Below are 20542 nucleotides of genomic sequence, written 5' to 3'. Positions count from 1 at the left end.
GGTCACTGGGGCAGTCACACCGCAGCTGCAGTGTGGGATGCGATTACGTTTGCACCACCACCACCATGGAACAACAGAAAGGCCAATGGCAACCCCATGGCATCGTCTCTCGACACAGAGGCCATGCTTCTCAGACACCCTCTGACAGCGACTTGGTCTGGGGACAGTCAATTTTTTCCTTTCATGTCTGAGGATCAGGAAGCACAGTCCAGAGTCCCAACTCTCAGAAACTGAACTATGGCAAGCACCAACAGTGGGTCCTCAGCACCTCCTGTAGCTGCACAGTTCTGTGTTCTACCTGTGTCACCGTCTTTCTCGGGTGGCTCTTTATTTAATCTTTTTAGAAACAACTGCTTTCCTCTACAAGCTACCGAATCAAGCACAGCATGTTTAACAAGACATAAGCCTCTGTAAATTATGCACATTTAGGAGAAAATCAAGAAAAATAACCAACTAAATTGTTTAAAGACGAACAGGATTCAAATGAAGCACCAAAACATGTCACTGTTCCCATCACTGCTGGAGAACACATAATGACTAAGAACTGCATCAGCTCAGTCACGGAACTCAGTGGTGACAGAGAGAGAACCTAAATATAGGCACTGTGCCTAAAAAAGACATTGATACTTCCTTTAAACAGGATACTTTGGACAAAACAGCCCCATGGAAAAGACTCGAGGAAATCCACCTCATGGGAAAGCAGAGCCTGGAGTTACAGCAAATGTAGATTTAATAAAACATACTAAAATATATCTCAAATTTGTATTTACAAACAATACTTTGGGGATTAACTAGAAGCTCATGTTGGCTGCTAAGTTGTATGCAAGAGTGGGAAGCTGCCAATCACCAACCTGTAGCAGCTCCTCAGGCAGAGGCAAACCAAGCTGGATCACAGATAAGCTTTTAAAACTGAAATAAATTTATCTTACATCTATATGAAATAATTAACTTTGACCAAGACTAACTGGTTGTAACATATCTGGCCGTACTTTGGGTAAATTTACCAAACCTTCACAGGAACTACTGGAGCACACCAGGACTGTCGTGTGTGACTTTAGTAAGGCATGGAGAGTGCCATCCCCCAAATCGAAGGGGGCAGTGAGCAGCAGACATCTTGAAGGTGGAGATCTATACTGCGCCCAAGCAGCGAGGTAGCAGCGAGGTAGCAGCGAATGCGCTACGCCCAGCACAGCTGCCAGAGCAGCTATCTGTCCATGTTCCTGTTTCCTACTTTCATTTAGTGGCCAGTAGTGTTTTCATATGGAGTATATGGAAGCAGCGTCTGATTACAGACAGACTGGACCCCAAAGGCTATTGAATCCATGAGTTAAGCATCCCATACCATGAATAAGATTCAGGCTTTGGGAGCCAACATCTCCTCTTACAGCATATACTTTGGGCTGTTTGTCTGCTAACATCAACATCTGCTAAGGTAGGTAACTCCTCCCTGCCACAATCTCCACCACCAGAAGGGAGGTGACCTCTGGCAAGGAAGGAGTCCACACCAGAGTTTCACCTGGAGATAAGAAAGGCTTGAGCCAGGGCGCCATCTGCTATTTTGATAAGTTTCCACAGGCGCCCTGTCATCCACTGTGCACACTTAGCCTTTAAGCTCTTACATCCTAAGCTTGACCTGATTGCCCTCTGAGGAAGCAGGTGCTGCTAGCAGTGGCCTTCTGCCCATACCACATCAGATCATCCTATTTCCTCACCCCTGGCTGCTGACCATTAATGGCAGAGGTCCCTATCTTCACACACCACAGAACTGTCCTTCATAACTATCTTTATGTAGCGACATGTGTGAAGTGATATTTTAATTTTGTATGCTATTCCTACTTTAAGGCAAAGGGAAACTAGTAATATTTATATACTTTTTGAAACATGGTCTTGTGTAGCTCAGGCTGGCTTCAAACTTGCTACATAGCTGAGGATGATCCTGGATTTCTGATCCTCCTGCCTGCAGCTCTTGAAGGACAGGATGACAGATTTGTGCCACTCTGCCTAACTCACTCAGTGCTGGGGTTGCCCCAGGCCTCATACATGCCCATCATGCATGCTACAATGCAACTCCACTTAAAACCCAGTTACAAGTTGTAAGGAGAAGATTTGTAAGTTAATCTACAAGGTCAGGACAAGGCTTCCTGTCCTGCCCTCTGCACATGTAAGGGGTTGGCTGCTTGCCACACACTGAAGAAACTTGGAGAAGTTTGGCCTGGTACCTCCTAAACAAAGACATGTGTATTATCTGTAGTTTTGAAACTGTCCAACTCAGACTCCAAACTAGCAATGGATACTGTTTCTCTGTGTTTTGTTCAATAAATGAAATGGGAAGAAATAAGAGACTGCTGATAAGTATCTGTGATTCAAGACCTTCAAATGACTCCATGATTCCGTCCTAAATACAGTCAGAAGGTCTAAAAAGCAGCAATGAAGCAGGCTTTGAGGGCAGGGCCCAGGAGCTGCTCACTCACGGAAACGCCACTCTCTACGGTCACTTTCACGGCCACTGGGGGAACCACAGCAAAAGGCTACTGTGAACTTCTCAGAAAGGCAAAGTGCAGTCTTCACTGGATATTTAAATATTGTATTTTATCCATCTTGAAAATTCAAATTCCAGGTGTGCTGAGTACTAAATATTGCACTTAACAGAGATTACTACTACTTTTGGATTTTATTTTTTATACTATGAATTCTTAATACCATGAAAGCCAAGCATGCTAATGCATGCACATACTGGTACTCAAAAGTTGAAAGTGAGAAACAATAAATACTCTTTATCTGCACGGGATCATGAGACAAGCTCATTGTCACTGTAGTTAGGGACCTTGAGACAGTGCACACTACACTGTTCACTTTCACTGTAGCAAGGGACCGTGAGACAGTGCACATCACACCACTCACTGTCACTTTAGCAAGGGACCATGAGACAGTGCATATGTAAGGAATTGACACTGAAAAATAGTTATATTTGATTAATTTATTCTCACTGTGTTTCAACTACCTCAATATGGAAATAGGAACAGTATTTACCTCTTATGGGATTGTTATGTGCATTAAATAAGTTAATATTTGTAAAACATATATAACAATATTTAATACATAGTAACTACTATTTAATATGTTAAATTATTATTGTTATTGTGTGTGCGAGTGTGTGTGTGTATGTGTGTGTGTGTATGCAGTGAACATGCAGTTTAAGGCAGCTAGAGTTAGTTTTTTCCTTTCACTGTGAGTTCTGGAGTTCAAGGTCAGATCATGGGCTCAAGAATCAAGTTCTTTCACCAGCTAAGCCATCTCCTGGCCCAATTATGTTGTAAATAAATATAGTGTAAACTTACGTACTCAAGAGGTAGAAACATAAGTTGCAAACAAAGCATTCTTGGCACCTGGTCATCCGGACGTAGAAGACACATAACTCAGAGCTGTGTCTCTCCACCTGCACTGCTAACAGCCCTTCTCAAACGCACACCCCTTTTCCAGCAGCCTGCCATGCAGTCTCTGGAGCTGCCACAAGTCAAAATGTAGGGGCTGGAAGAAGAACCGCATGGTTCTGTAACTAGTGCTCTAAAAGAGCTTCTTATACAAAACTTCCCAATAAAAAGCTCACCGCAGAGTCCAGACTGGTGCAGCCATTCAGAGAATATCAGGAGGGACTTGGCATCCTCACACTAAGGACTTCTGCTCCTAGGTTTATCATCCACTACAAAAAATGTGATGTCGACTGTGAAGAGACATGGCTGAGACTGTTTCCCCTAGCACACTGCTCATGACAGGAAGGTCAGGGCCTACTCTCCAAGGCACAGTGTGGGAGAGACACCAGGGCAACATGCACCAGAATCAAATGCTAAGTAAATAAAGCAACCATCGAGCCACTTATATAAGTGGGATATTTTCCATATTTAATGTGCATACTTAGTATGTATATGTATATTGAAATGTTTACCTTTAATGTGAGAAAAATGAAACATTGATGGTCTAGGGTTAAAAAAAGAAGTATTAAAAAACCTATGAAATGTTTAAAACCCACTGCTCTTTGGCAGTCAACTGTATAACCACTGTTATATCCCTTCCATTCTTAAAGGCTAAGCTTGTTCCTGGACACATCAACATGCACTGGATGCCCCGACTACAGCATCACATGCAAGTTCTGCAATGTGAACTATGTGGCACACTTCCTGGCACATTTCTCAGAACGCCATCACGTTTCCTAACGTAACCTAACTGCTCCTCGGCAGAGTAGGCTCAACTAGCGTAAGAAGAAGTGCAAATGAAAAGCCGCAGGGCGGACATTCTCAGGAGCTATCGGGTTGGCTGCTTGCCTCTAATGCACTGTTTGCATGTTCAGGGTGGAACATGCTAAGTGTTTAAGCACAAGGCATAATAAAGTGTATTCCTCCATTTTATCTGCCAAAATCAGCAGATAACCAACTGCACTGTGCATTTCTAGTCAGTTATTTTACCTTTCCAACACAAAAAGAAAACATGACATGTACATATTCAAGTAGGTAGTGTTGTTTCATATTATAAACATAATATGTGCATCTAAAATTTTAAGACAGTATACAAAGAATCAAAAATTACTCATGATGTTTCACCATCATTCACAAGATACAATGCTAGATTCACAAGCTGCTAGAGAAATATTTATCTTTTTTCCAAGTTAACACATTAGCCACCTAGCCATTGTATTTATGAGTATTCAGCATTTAGAATATTTAATTATATAATCAAGTTATTTCCATTGATAATTTCTAAACAATTAGCAGGTTATTAATTCACTTTAAAATTTGAGAATCCATATGAGACTCGGCAAACATTTCCTGTAGAGTCAGGTACTGAAAGTTTTAGGGCAGCCATATACCATTTGTTGCATGAGACTGCTGTTCTCTTTTGTTAACTCTTTAAAAAAAAAAAAAAATCTTCATTTATAAGATGAGCTAACTCTGATCCAAGCTCTTCCTGGCTGCCTTCAGATTTAGAACCAAAGCCACAGCATGTTTGCACACAGGTTAGAAGGCCACAAGGACACTACACTTACACATCACATGTAAGTACACTGAGGGAGCCAGGCTTTTAAAACTACACGTCTCAACAGGAATTTCATTTGATGCTTGATGTCACAGAGTAACAGTACCCAAGGACAAAGGGGTTATATTAAAATGCTTAACCGGATGTGGTGGCACATGCCTGTGATTCCAGCACTCAGGAGGCAGAGGTGCCAGGACGGGGGAGGGTGGGGGGGGCAGGGCTGGAGGAAGATACTAAAACAGACTTGCCTGCTATTTATATATTAAAGATTCACGCCTTTTCTCCCTCTATCCCCTCAGTCTCATTGTCAGCAACAGTTAGCAACACGACCATCCAGTATTATCTAGTAGTCAAAAGTCATTTAAGGATAGTCAAATGACAGCTTATTCCAAGGATATGGGATGGAAAACAATGTTAAATATAGACTTTAAATGAGCAAAGTTATGTATTCAGCAAACAGTGGTGCATTCTTTTTTTAAGAAAACAATTTTATGCTTAAATTCTATCCTGTTAAATAGGCATCATCTTCTCTGTGCCACTTGCCAAATGAGCTACATAATGGCATATAGCATAAAAATTACATTTTAATCAAAGTTTTTCAAGATAGGTTTCTTACAAATTTAATATGCAAGATTTAAATAGCTGTAAGACCATTTCAACTGAAGATGTTGTTACTAAAAGCAACTTCCATCATTAAATTTTACTAAGTGCACATTGTCCACTGCTAAGCAGCAGTGGTAAAGCTTCTCTGGGTGGAGAAGTGCAGTGGGGACATATTTAGTAAGAGCCTGGGCCAAGACTGCAGCAGCCCAGCCCAACCACCAGGGAACATGTAGGAAGGTCATTCAGGGTCGAAGGTCAAAGGGGACGAAGCTGCTCAGCAAAAGGCCAGGAGAGCAAGTGGCCTTCCTTCTTCCTAAGCAGAGGGAACAGACATCAGCACAGGGCAGCAGCTCAGGGGCCACAGGAGTAGCAAGACTGCAGAGATCTTAGGGAGGGTTTTGGCCATCTGTTCAGTCTTAGAGGGCCTAGAGCAGCAGTTCTAAATGTGACGGTCCTGACCCCTTTGTGGGGGCTGTTGAATTATTCTTTTCAGGGGTTGCATATCAGACATCTTGCAAGTCAGATAGTTACATTATGATTCCTAACAGTAGCAAAATTAGTTATGAAGTTGCAACAAAAATAATCTCATGGTTGTGGGGGGTTACCATAAGATGGGGAGCTGTGTTAAAGGGTCGCAGCATTCAGAAGGTTGAGAACCACTGTTCTAGTCATTCTGCTGACATGTGAGTCACACACACATTAAAATATTAGCTCACAGGCAACTTTTGTAAAAATTTACATCCCAGGATATTCATAAAATCATCCAATACCTCAAAATCATTTTTAAACAAGGGTAATGTACGTCTATTTAACTACAGCAACAGATAAAATGGGTAAAATGGTAAGAAATGGATAGCTGTCTTTAAACACATAGTAAGTAGACTAAAATGTTTATGGATTCCTATGTGACAGGTTCTGTAGATATTGTAATACATCCATACTTCCGGGAGGAAACAAACCCATCCCAGCAAGCCAGAAAGCACTTTCAGTGCTGAGTGGCAAAATTAAGATACTAGATTACATCAAGAGTTCGGCAGCTGAGCTTCTAATACCACAGAATACTATCAACTAACCAAACAGATGCAGCCATGCTGTCAGACTCAAGACTGTCATGTGAAACCCCTTGAAGAAGCACTTTCACTACAGCAGTAAGGAGTACCAAAATTCTAAACACAATAGCAAGAAGAACATTTATGCTCGTATATTCTCTATATCCTTTAAGAATAAAAATAATTTGGTTTTGGTATTAAAATCATCACAAATCCTTCAGTTGCTTAAAGACTTCGGAACTCAGAGGTTCTAGATAAGGGGAAGCGCCCATGTGTCAGGTGCCCAGAGCACAAGGGCAGGCACCAGGGCTCTTCACCAAGCAGGCTGTGTGCATGACCATCCAGAAACGCAGTACAGCTTACAGAGGGCTGGGTGATGCTCAGGATAGAGGGATGTTTACTGTACACATCTTTATAAATGCACGTAGCTCTGCATATCTCAACACATAAGTATTTTAATATAATTCTACTACACAAGAGAACTTTCAATTATATATGTCATATATATATATGCATATATATATCATGCATCTAAGCCTTGTTTTTCAAAGCCAGTTGTCACAGGATCTTCAGGATTTTAAGATAAGATTTTTTTTTTAAATTTATATTATTTTTATGTGTGTAAGTGTTTTGCCTGGTATGTGCATCACATGCATGCCTGGTGCCCATGCAGCATGGAAGAGGACACTAGATGCCCTGGAGCTGGAGACTGTTGTGAGCCATCATTTGGGCGCTCTGCAAGAACAAGAATTCTTAACAGTGGAGTCATCCTTCTAGCCCCTAATGCTACTTTTTGAGTGAAATTTTATATGTAATGGCTTATTTTTGTTTAACAATAAAATTCAGGGAACAATGAATAGCTAACTTTTGAGCTATGGCTACTGTTAACTCAGGAGAACAGCTGGATTCCAGGCTTGAGGGACACAAGTACCTAGGGCGGCTGAGTCTCTCTACCTGCCTTCAACGGTCACTATCCCATATTTCAAGGTTCTCTCATGGCCTCCTCTTCCTCACCCGAAAATCACATCACTCCAAAGACCTCATTCCCACTCCATGGCAGTCACCGCAAGTTTCAATCTTTAGCTCAAACTGGCATTTCATAACTTTAAATTATTACCTGGACAGTGGTGATGCATGCCTGTAATCCCAGCACTCTGGAAGGCAGAGGCAGGTGTATTTCTTAGTTTGAGGCCAGCCTGGTCTACAGAGTGAGTTCCAGGACAGCCAGGGCTACACAGAGAAACTGCCTCAAAAACAAAACAAAACAAAACAAAACAAAAAAAACAAAAAACAAAAAACAAAACAAAACAAAAAAACCCCCTCCACATTCTAAACTTAACTTTTCTCCCAATTTCCCATGATACTTACTTTATTATTATTATCTTTTTAAAAGATTTATTTATTTTCATTATATATATTTTGCCCATATGTATGTGAAGGTGCCACATGCCCTGGAATTGGAGCTACAGGGTGGTGCCATGTGGGTGCTGGGAATTGAACTTGGGTCCTCTGGAAGAACAGCCAGTGCTCTTAACTGCTGAGCCATTTCTCTAGCCACTATTGGAATTTTTTTTTTTTTTTTTCTGAGACAGGGTTTCTCTGTGTAGCCCTGGCTGTCCTGTAACTCACTCTGTAGACCAGGCTGGCCTCAAACTCACAAAGATTCATCTGCCTCTGCCTCCCAAGTGCTCGTCTTAAAGGCATGTGCTACCTTTATTCATTTTTACCTGCTTCACGTTATAAGCATGTGGCTCTAGAATTATCTGCATCTCTCAAGGTCATCCACGCTGCAGAGCCCCTTGGTCACAGGCCCCTTGTCCCTGCTCTCTACCTGGTCTCTAGTTCCTAGAATTTACCCGCTGAGACGCTGCCACCGCCTTCGGTCGCACCTTGCCCTTCGGTAACTGCCCAGTTTCAGTAAACTGGCTTCCTTAGACTGTGTTAGTGTCGGCTGAACACATGCTACACCTGGCACTGACTTCAAAGCTTTGCACCCACAATCCTCTTTAATCCTCACAGCAGCCCCAGGATGTGGATATCATTGTCACCATTTTATAGATAAGGCCACTGAGACTTAGTAGTTAATTATACTGAAGCTAGTAAGAGCCAGGGATGAAACCCAAGCCTGTTCTACAGGTGATACCTCTAACCTTTGAGGTCTGACAAGTGACTGGGAGGGACAATAGTACATGTCATTTGAAAGGGCTTCAGCGATAACTGTAAACAATTTCCTCACTATAAAAAAGCACTGATTCTGGGATAAAGAGAAAAGCAAACAAATCCTCAATTTGTATACACACACACACACACACACACACACACACACACACACACACGTTATCTGGGGCGGCAGAGACGGCCCAGTGGGGAAAGGCGCCTGTTGCCTGACACCTTGAGTTTGATACCTGGGACCGGCAAGGCAGGAGGAAAGCACAAAGCCCTGAGAGTTGTCCCCTGACCTCCACACACGCCCTCCCCCAGCTCACCCATGCTCACACTAATAACAACAATAACAATGAATACAAGCATAGGTGAGAAGCTAATTTTTACTTAAAGTTAAGGCATATTAGTAAGGAAAGGCTAAGACTGACCAAGAGAGAGGAGAATGGCCTGTGCTGACGGGTCACTACTGTAAGCTGCAACCTGCGGATACCTAATGGTGTAATGTGAAGAAGGCCTCTAGGGTCAGCTTCCAAAGACTTCTTTCTCTCTACAGTTGGTGTACAAATTGCTCTTTATTTATTTTAGATGTTTAAATTCACTTTTAATCTCGTTTCTTCGTTCCTTGTGAGGCTATCAACCACCATTCACGCTGGTGCCAGCATGCCTCTCCCTTTTCTAGCTTGATGTTGGGGTGAGAAACCAGATAACCAGGTTATCTGAGAAACAACAAGGTATCTGTTTGAGACTAAACCCCAGGACCTGCTTTCCTGCCTGGCACTTTCTCAAGTGCCTGTTTCTCCTCCTTTGAGCACAGGGACTTAGCTGGCCGCCTTCTCGCCCTTTGGCCCTGCCGCCAAGCGCTTTTCTCACCTAGCATCCTTTTCCCTGGGCTGGTTACGAACACTCTGCTTTCTCTGCCACCTCCAAGGAGAGCGGAGTCCTCCTTTCTTCCTTTGTAAGAGTTTACTTGTTAATCAATAGAGAGACCAGGAGAGGGTTATAAACACAACTCTTCCATTTCCTCATTGTGATTTTGCTAGCGTTTACAGAAGCCTCTTCTGCAGACTAAATTATCCAGAAGACAGTGAGCTCACCTGCTGTCTTTCTTCCTGTGCTCAGAGATCTTTGCCATGTCTTATTTTGCATGACCCAAACCTAACAGCAAATAACACACAGAGATAGCGATGCATGCCTACTAGATCACTGACTAAAAGTAAGCAAGCCAGCCCCGTGTGGTGGCACAGAGCTCCCAGCACTCTGGAGGCAGAGCCAGGCAGCGCTCTGTGAATTTGAGGTCAGGCAAGTCTACACAAAGAGACCCTGTCTCAAAAAACAAAATAACTAAGTAAGCTATTAGAAGCAGTTTAACAAATAAAGTTGATTACAATTTCAGTCCAGTAACAATTCTAAAGAAATGCTGTGTGTGCAGCCTTAGGAAAATTACCAGATGGGCACAGTGGTGCCAGCCTGTGATCTGACCTGGGAAGGTGCGATTAGAAGACTAACCAAATTGGTACAACCACTCTGGAAATCAGTCTGGCGGTTCCTCCGAAAACTGGGCACCTCACTTCCAGAAGATCCTGCTATACCACTCCTGGGCATATACCCAGAAGACTACCCACCATGTAATAAGGATACATGTTCTACTATGTTCATAGCAGCCCTATTTATAATTGCCAGATGCTGGAAAGAACCCAGGTATCCCTCAACAGAAGAGTGGATGCAAAAAATGTGGTATATCTACACAAGGGAGTACTATTCAGCCATTAGAAACAATGAATTCATGAAATTCTTAGGCAAATGGATGGAGCTAGAGAATATCATACTAAGTGAGGTAACCCAGACTCAAAAGGTGAATCATGGTATGCACTCACTAATAAGTGGATATTAACCTAGAAAACTGGAATACCCAAAACATAATCCACACATCAAATGAGGTACAAGAAGAAAGGAGGAGTGGCCCCTGGTTCTGGAAAGACTCAGTGAAACAGTATTCAGCAAAACCAGAACGGGGAAGTGGGAAGGGGTGGGTGGGAGGACAGGGGAAGAGAAGGGGGCTTACGGGACTTTCGGGGAGTGGGGGGGGCTAGAAAAGGGAAATCATTTGAAATGTAAATAAATTATATCGAATAAAAAAAAAAAAAGAAGACTAACCTGGGCTACACAGTGAGACTTATTAATAGCTCCAAGTTCACATAAAAGATTCTGGTACTGAATGACCTATCGTTTTACGGTAATAACACTACCTAAGAACCTACTTGTCGTATAATCGGGAAAAGGACCAGTTTTGGCTCATTGCTTAGACTAACTACACTCTCCACTAAGCATGTACAGCTGACTGACAAAGCATTTCAAACAAGCCCCATGTGAGAAAATAATCAGATAGCTTAAAAAATTCACAGCTGCTAATATAAGCCTCACTTGTAGTCTTTTAATTCTGTGACTAAAAGAGAGAAGAAAATCAAACCCAGTAGGATAAAGCTATGGTTTCTTGGTTTGGGTTTTACCTGTTTTCCAGTTGTTAACTCTATGCTTTGGGAACGGCCGTCCCATCTCAGACACACGCTGGTTTCTAGGCTCCTCCTCTCTGCCCCGAGACAGAGTGCTCTTTCTTGGCCAACAGGCTTCCCTTTGTTGTGATTTATAGCACTGGCCTGAATAACCAATTCTGGGCCCTCTACATGATACCAGAACAGGGCTTTGGTGCTGGGACCCCAAACACCACTCACTCTAAATAAGTTAATCATCTTCAAACAGATGACTGTTTGAAACTGACTACATTTTAAATACAAAACAGTTAAATTCTCCCCAAACCACTCCAGTGGTATGGGCTACTGCAAACATAGTCAGCAAGCACAGTGCCACGCCACAGGCAAGACCTCCATGGCCTGCTTACCTGTCCTTTCTTTTTGGAGACTCTCCTATATCAGCTCCAACTCCCCTCCCCACACCATCCCAACTCTTAGCATCTCTCACCCTTCACAGCAGTGCATGCCTAGGGCCTACAGCTTTCACATGGACACCTGATTGGGGTAAAAACTCATAATCTCTGTAAGGAGGAGCTGGAGCAGGGAGTGGTGACGGAGCCCTAAAATCCAACACGGGAAGCTAATGCAGAAGGACCCCTGGTTTGATGGCAGCCTGGGTTATATGGCAAAACTGACTTAAATAACAAATTTTAAAAAAAGATATTTTTCAGTTCTTCTGCTATGTATGTACATATATTACAACATAATTACATGTAAGTAAGTCACTTAACCGCCCACTCCTACCTTCTCTCAACTGTGGGCCACTGGATGCCCTTGCCCACTGACTTCACCACTTCTGTGGCTTACCAACATGCTCAAAGTGTTCTTCACGATTTTTGTAGTGCGGGTCTCACTTTTACCTGGAACTTCATAGGCAGCTCAGGCTAGCCTCCAATGTGTGATTGTCACACTCAGTCAAAATCTTCTATTAAAACCAGGTCAGAGTATTAAAAACGCCCTTCCTCAGGGCTTAAGGTCTTCTCACAACCACTGCCCTCTCAGGAGAGGCTCATTCAAGAGTCTTAGAAAGCATTTATTCTCATTTTTTAGTCCCGCATCCCTAACGCCACACTGGCACACCTGGCAATCAACCAAATCACACTCAGACACTTCTCATTTCTAGTTCAGCACTGACACGCGACCTTGACCACCTTCTCCCATGCTATTCTCAGACTTCTCACTGAATTACCTTGGTGCTTTGAATGCAAACTGTCCCCAGGCTCATCGGGACCCTCGACCCCCAGATCGTGGGTGGTGCTGTTTGAGAAGTTTTGGAGCCTTTGGGGGTAGGGCCTTACTGGAGGAAATATGTTACTACTAAGAGGTGGACTTTGAAGTTTTATAGCTCCATCCCACTTCCTGTTTCTTTCCCTAGCTTCCTGTCACTTCTTTTTCCTCTCCTCCTCCCCCACCCAACCACAGCCTCCTGTGCTGCTGGCTCCTCCCCTGCCACAATGGCCTGTGGCAAAATCATGTTTGTAAAATCAAACTACTTAAAAAAAAATAACAGGTATTTTCTTCTTGATGACAATCATTCTGACTAGGTTGAGATGGACTCTTAAAGCAGTTTTAGTTTGCATTTCCTGCTGGCTAAGGACATTGAATAACTTTTAAGATACTTTTAGCCACCTTTATTTCTTCTTTTGAGAACTGTCTATTTGGCTGATTAACATATTTATTGATCCTGAATGGGTTTTGGAGTTTAATTTTGGAGTTCTTTATATATTCTAGATATTAATCCCCTGTTAGATCTGTAGGGCAAATATTTTCTTCCATCCTGAAGTCTATCTCTTCTCTTTGCTGATAGTTTTCCCCTGGTATGCAGAAGCTTTTTAATTTCATGTAATCCCATTGATAATTCTTGGGGTTATTTCCTTGTGCTGTTAGAGTTTATGTAGCTCCTGAATAAACACTCAAAAGACTAGCAACACACCACAGAGATACTTGTACATCCATGTTCACTGCTACACTATTCACAATAGCTAAGAAACAGAACCAAATTAAATATCCATCAACAGGTAGGTGGGTAAATAAAAGATGGAAGACATATACAAAGAAATTTACTCAGCCATCAAGAATAAAATTACAACATCTGAAAGAAAATGGAGATCATCATTAAATAAATTGTTATTTACTTAATACATATTAATATATTATATTATTTACTTAATATATAGTTATTAGGATAATTAAGTAAAATAAGCCTGACTCAAAAGCTAAGTATTGTGTGTTATCTCTCATATGCAGAATCTAGATTTAAATGTGTGTTACTAGCTGAGTGCAGGGGAGGTGCGGATACTATGAGAGGGGAGGAGGTAGTGGAGTACATGTGACACGAAGACAGGAGATCACTCACAGGGGAAAGGAACTAGCAAGGTATACTTAAAAATTTTCTAACAAAACCCCCAAACAGGCCCTTGCCTTCACCTCTCCCACTCTCTTCCACGCTGCGCTCATCCACAGAAACGTACCTTTAGCTTCCTATCACCTCCTCCCCACACTCCTCTCAGCCTCAGTCACAGGTTCACTGTATGAACACGCTTCCTCCCTGTTCTCCATAGCTGACACTGCTCAGGCCTCGGCTCATCCGATGGATGCCTTAGTGGCTGGTCTGTTACATTTACACGTACATTATATTTACTTCCAAGTCCTCTTGGAAAGAAAAGCGGGTGCTATCACCTTTGTTTGTCCTGTCCTTTGTTTGATGATCAGAATGGGAATTCAATGGTAGGAGCTTAAACAATTCAATAACTATCTGAGGCTTGATATATACATATATATGTATATATATGTACACACACACACACACATAAATAAATTAGAAGTTTTTTTCCCAGTGTGGAGGACTAATCTGGTACTCCTGCAAGAACCCTACCACTAGCTACATCTTCAGGCCTGAGGTGAAGAAGTAACTAAATTGTTGGGCAGATTCTTTCCCCACTGACTTCCACAATACATCAGCGTTTTGTTGTTGTTGTTGTTTGGTTTTTTGAGACAAGGTTTCACCGTGTAACCCTGTCTGTCCTAGAGCTCTCAGAGATCTACAGGCCTCTCCTCTCCTTCCCAAGTGCTGGGATGAAAGGTGTGCAACACCACCACCCAGCTAATTTGTCAAACTCTTAAATTATATCCTTTTGTTTTAAAATTATTAAACAGTTTCTTCCCTTTTTTATCTGATTAAAAAAAAAAAGCTTTGTAAAGAAACAGAACTGAACATCTGGCAAATACTGGCAGATACACACAGATAAGCTCCAAAGCCCTCAGTGACCTTTACAAGGTGAATTTGTTCCACCTTAACACTGGCAGATCTGTATGCTTGCTTCCTAGCATGCATAACCTACAATTCTGGATGTCGTTCCTCAAGGCTCTGTGTGTAAGCAGTAAGGCTAGGAAGGAAGTAGGCATATTAAGATGTTAATCATAAAGTAATTTCAAAAAATACTTCCATTAAGAACTAGTCAACAGGCGATATACCTAACAACTTCCAATAAATGCTTCTCTAATTAAACTAAAGGTATTAAAAATAGATATAATATAGTATGTAATAGTGTCTATCAAAAAGGACATAGCTAAAAAATCTGAGCTGTACAGAGAAAGGGCTATGATCTTGTGATCTAAATGATTAGATCTAAGATGTAATGATCTCAGAAATCTAAGAAAACAAGCTAATAAGTATTTAATTGGTATCTCAACATCTCTATCCTATAGATAGATAGCGGGGGAGGGGAGGTCATTTCTAGCTGAAATGTCTGTCTTTATACTAGATTTAGGATTTTAGTGACTTTCTTAAGTATGGAAGATTTGGCTGAGAATGAGGGCATCTATAAAACAAAGTAATCAAACAAACAACAAAACCAGAACCCCACAAAAAGGAAAGGTGCTGGTTGGGGAAGAGGTCCCAAAGCATTTAGCTATTAATGTGGTGTGGGGACGTTGCGGGGATTATCAGCAAATAGTGTATTTGGGCATTTAAATCTAACTAGTTCAAGTTAAGAAGTCCGAACTTGATCCCATAGCAAAGTGGCTTTCAAGAGGAATCACTCTGGAGACAGAATACAGGATACATTTCAGGAAGAGAAAGACCAGAGGCAGAAAGATAACTGGGGAATTTTTACCACACTTCACAGAGTATTGTAAGAAAAGCCTAGATGTGAACAGCAAGGGCAGGGCCTGTGTGGCAGTGTGAACAGAATCAGCTAACTACTGGGGAGCTGGGACTAGATGAGTTTTCTTCCTCTCACTAAAAAAAAAAAAAAAAAAAGATGACATCCAGCATATGATTCATTCATTCAGGTGTAAAATGGAACTGGAGATATGGACTCTCAAGAACTTTTTGTTTTTGCTGAGGATCCAGGTTCAATTCTCAGTATCCACAATTGTCTATCACTCTAGTCCCACTCTTCACACTTTCAAGGGAACCAGGCGTGTCTGGAGCAAAATGCAGAGATGGATGGATGGAAGGAAGGAAGGAAGGAAGGAAGGAAGGAAGGAAGGAAGGAAGGAAGGAAGGAAGGAAGAAAAGAACGAACCATCTCTCCCAAGCCGACACCTACTTCCTTCACCAACCAGAACTAACTATTCAGCTGAAACCAAGGGCAGCATTTACCAGCTCTCTAAAAACACCAGGGAATCCTCACTCCTGTAACAGGTTGTCCAATTTCTTCGAAATTCCCAGGTCCCCTCTCAACTCTTCAAATGCAAACTCTAACCAGCTCAAAGGCCCCTTTTCCATCACATCTTCCCAGGAGCCTCACCTCAAAGTTCGCATTCCCTCCTGCCATTCTGTTTGTCTGTTTTGTAAATAAACATGTAAAGGCCCCTTTGACAGTAACTCCGCATCCCCTCAGATAAACTCATTCCGTACAGCAGGCAGGCTTTTTTCTGTCATACTTGGGAGAAGATCTTAATTCTTTGTGTACGGCAGGAGTGGGGTGTAACGTTAAGAATACAGATGATTGTGAATTTTAACTTGGCTCTCCTTAGCAGTGTGCCCTTGGAAAAACGACTTAACCTATATTTCTATATATTTATGAATTCAGAATGGAGGTTAACAGTACATATTCCATAAGCCACCAGAGTTAACAAATTACAAGACCGTAAATACTATAAAAGTGTCCTAAAAATAAAAGATACCTTTAAAAAAAAAATCACTTCATAGGGTAGCAAACTACTGAGTATGTTGTGATAGCTGTGTAAAGCTTTACAATCTATGCAGGCAAAGGTTAAAAAAAAAAAAAAAGACTAGTCATAAAGCCAAAGTTTAAATCAAAATAGGTACATGCAAATTGTAAGTCAGCTGGCCTTTTTAAAACATTTTTTTGCTCTAATTATTTATTTTCTGTGTATATGTGCTTGTCCATGCCATGGCGCACACCTGAGGCCAGAGGACAGACAATCCTGGGAAGTGAGTTCTCTCCAGGGATCAAACTCAGGAGACAGGTGCCTTTACCCAGGGAGCCATATTGCGCACGGAGCTTTTGAGAGTTTACGTTCCTTATAATAAGCAGCTGCCTGAACTGGTGTTTCCCTCCTCAGCATTGCTCCCATTGCCACAGCCTTTCTAAAATGTAACGTTTCCCTACTGCTACAAACCCATTTTATCCCTCCATTTTAAACCTCCTTGGACCTCACACAGTCGTCCTTATCTCGGCAGCCCAGTCTCAAGCTTCAGCCCTCAAAGCTCACGGTGAAACCTAAATCACCGAGTCACATCTCAAAGGCCTTTTGTACACCGTGCCCTTCGCCTGTGACACCTGTTTATTATTTACTGGGGCTACAAGGACAAACTACCGTAGCCCGGGACGGTCAAATAACATTCTCTCTCTGGGACGGTCAAATAACATTCTCTCTTAGTTCAGGGAGTTGGAAGTCCAAAATGTACTGGAAGGTTTGTTTTCTCCTGAGGCCTGTCTTCTTGGCCTTGTTGATAATTTTAACTGGAATCTCCCTATGCAGGTGTAGTGTGTGTCCAATTTTTTTTTCTTGTAAGCACCCTTGTCATGTTGCACTGGAACCCTTAAGGGTTTTAACCCAATCACCTCAGAAGCCCTATACAAATATAGATACATTTTCAGGCAATGGGGGTTAGGTTGGGCTACAATCTAAGAATTCTGAAGACATAATTTAGCCCTTTACAGTTCTTAGCCCTACGCCTTGCCCAAGCTAACTCTCCTCTGTTTTCTTTCAAGATTGGCCCAAGTCTTCCCCTCCAGCCCTTTCTGTCCCCAGCCTCTGAACACTGCTGTCGTAGTGCTCATTAACTAATGTAACTCTGGCTTCTCTTCTCCAGGACACATTTCTTAACAGTGAAGATTATCCTCATCATCCAGGACAGCAACCTACAGGAAGTATTTAACAAATATTTGATGAGAAGCAGAGGAAAGAACATGGACCTTAAAGTAAAAGATGTACAGGTTCAAATCCCAGTTCTACTGTTTCCCCACAGAGGCAGGGAAGTCACTTAATGTTGAGTTTCCATCTAAGTAAAGAGTTGTAATAATGCACAACTGAATTAGAGTAAAACTACTCAGGTTTTGTTATGCAGTTAAGTGCTTAAATGTTGAAGTGAGGGTTGGATCCTGGCTGGTCTAACAGCCACTTCTATCACTCAGTAATTAAATCATTTTGAGTACATTTAATATTCTGCTTTAGTTGCCTATCTGTTAAAAACAACAACAACAACAACAACCTCAGATGGTGCTATTATGGCCATGATAACTAGGTAAACCATTCAGTTTGGTATGCAGCACACATTATTTCTATGCTTCCTATTACTGGTATTATAAGAACACTGCAGGTCTGAACAGATGTGAGTAGATGTTCGATGTGACTGTCACATAATGACTCAGGTTTCTTTCCTGAGTTTCCATTAAGTTAAGTACGATAACTTAATGAGGTTCAAAAGCTGGTCCAGGGCCAGCAAGGTGGCTGAGAGATAAATGTTCGTGCCTTCCTGAGTCTGATCCCCAGGACACACACAGGAGGAAGAGAAAACCAAATCTTACAAGCTGTCCTCTGGTTCCCACGTGCACTCATGCAGGCATGCTCCCAGGCACACATGCACAGCAACAAACAAACAAACAAACAAATGCAATTTTAAAAACCGAGATCGGCATGGTGGCACACAACTTTAATCTTAGCACTCAAGAGGCAGGGGCAGGCAGATTTCTGTGAGTTCTAAGGTCACTACATAGTGAACCTGTCTCAAAAAAGTAAAACAAGATAAAAAACAAAACAAAACAAATCAAGGAACCAGACAGATGATATAAAGGAGCTGTAGATGAGAAGGAAATGAGCAAGAACTCCGGTGCTACCATCCCGCGTCCCTCGTGTTGGCTCTAAGACAGTCTGGGCAGTGAAGCAGAGCACATTACAAGGCAAATTTCCATAGTCTTTATGGCTACGGACGTTAAACCTTCAGAGGGAGGAATAACAATGCCTTGTGACTATGGACGTTAAGCATCTGCAGTGAAGAATACTAACCACAGAACACGAAACCTGTGAACTGCAAAGGACCTTTGTGATACAAGTTCAATCCTATCTTTTTTTTTTTTAGACATAAATGCATCCAGGTAGATTTGGAATGAGCTCTTAGTGTCTTAATGAGCAGTTCTACAAGGGATGAGACCAGCAGACAGAGTGTACAATTTGTTCAGAGTGCTAAAGTAGGGGTTATGGACCTATTCATAGCCAAGGAACTAGTACTAGGAACCTGAAAATTCCTTTTTAACCATTCTTTTTTAACCTGATTCATAACTTTGAAGCAAAGCAGATCTGGATGTAAATCTCAACTTGTTGCAAAAAGTCTTCTGAGCCTCACATTATGAGCAGCTAGTGAGGGATTTAAGGGATTAAGTGAACCTTGCACATCACAGTAGTAAAAATGGGTACGATTAAAAACACTGTCTTTCACATAGATGCGTGTGTGTGTGTGTGTGTGTGTGTGTGTGTGTGTGTATGTATAAATGCTGGTTAAATGTCTGTGGCCTGTCAGATACTACCTAATTTTAAAAATAGAAAGCTGGATAGTTGCTGAGATGATAAAGTACCTTTAATTTTGCCCTTCCCCACCACCAAATGTCCTTCACAATTTGTTTTCAAGTATCATGTCACCACCATTAATATGTTATTTGGAGCTCACTGTAGCTCAGACTTTTAATAGGACAGCAAGGATTTGAAAGGTCACAAACATTTTTACTAAGGAAGAGCAAGAACTTTGAGTCTAGCTCATTTTGTTCCGTGGTCCATATAAGCTGGGTGAATTTCCAGTGGAAAACCACCATTTTTCCTGATGCAGAAAAAGATGCATGAGCAGGTAATTGCCTTCACTGCCATAACTGTGATTAAAAAAAAAAAAAAAAAAGATGTTTGGGACTCAAAAGTGCTGGCACTGGCAAACAACCTGCCAATGTTCATTCTTATCGCTTCCACCTAGAGTCTGTCGGTCTGTCTGTCTTTCTTCCTTTTTTTCTTTTAAAAGTCATGTGGCATCTGGTTCCAAATCAATTGCAAAGAAAAGCCCAATAAAAAAAAGAGCTCTTTCTAGTGTCCTCTCCTCCCATTTGCATCACAGATGGCCACCGAGAGCTTAAGGTTTAACTAAAGCCACTCATCCTAAAACGACGGAGCTCCAGATGGATGCTGTCTGGCAAAGGATGGGAAGCTGCCAATCTTGAGTGGTGCAGATAGGGTGAATCCTGGAGGCTAGCGCCCAGCTCCCATCACTTTGCACCCACACTTGAGAAACATCCCTTTCCCATCTCGGGGCGGGATCCTTCTGTGAGTGACCTCCGGAAAACCAAAGGGACACGGGACAGGAGGGCTTCTCTGCCTTTGGGAGAAGTTGACAAGGGCAAGTTCGAATAGCACGCGGGAGCTTACTCACAAGAATGGCCCGGGTCCTCGCTCCTCCGCCCGCACTCGTTCAGGAAGAAGCCCCTAACGCGCGGCAGCCTGAGAGCAGCAGCTGAAGCTGCCGCCGCCGCCGCAGCTAACCCCCCCGGGCGTGGCAGGAACTGGCAGGCGCCCTCACATCATCACTGAGCGACCTTGGAGCTGCAGTGACGCCGGTTCAATGGCAGCTCCCACCCAGCTAGGAAAACTAAAAGGAGACCCAGTCTCCCAACAGCCTTTGCGGGCCTAACGCAAGGCACTCTGGGAACTGTAGTTTCA

At 42.3% G+C, this 20542-nt stretch overlaps 1 protein-coding gene across 1 annotated transcript in view; it reads right to left on the bottom strand.

The window, feature by feature from the left end:
- Positions 1-20468, bottom strand: part of Trak2 (trafficking kinesin protein 2) — a 55840-nt gene extending 35372 nt beyond the window's left edge. Inside the window, exon 1 of the mRNA XM_052192520.1 lies at positions 20256-20468. The gene's annotated coding sequence lies outside the window, so the exon portion shown is untranslated. The remainder of the gene's footprint in view (positions 1-20255) is intronic.
- Positions 20469-20542: the final 74 nt, after the last annotated feature.

This window comes from Apodemus sylvaticus, chromosome 9 (genome assembly GCF_947179515.1).
Source record: "Apodemus sylvaticus chromosome 9, mApoSyl1.1, whole genome shotgun sequence".
Taxonomy (NCBI): domain Eukaryota; kingdom Metazoa; phylum Chordata; class Mammalia; order Rodentia; family Muridae; genus Apodemus; species Apodemus sylvaticus.
Note: the sequence above shows the minus strand (reverse complement) of the source record. Positions and strands in the feature narration are given on the sequence as shown.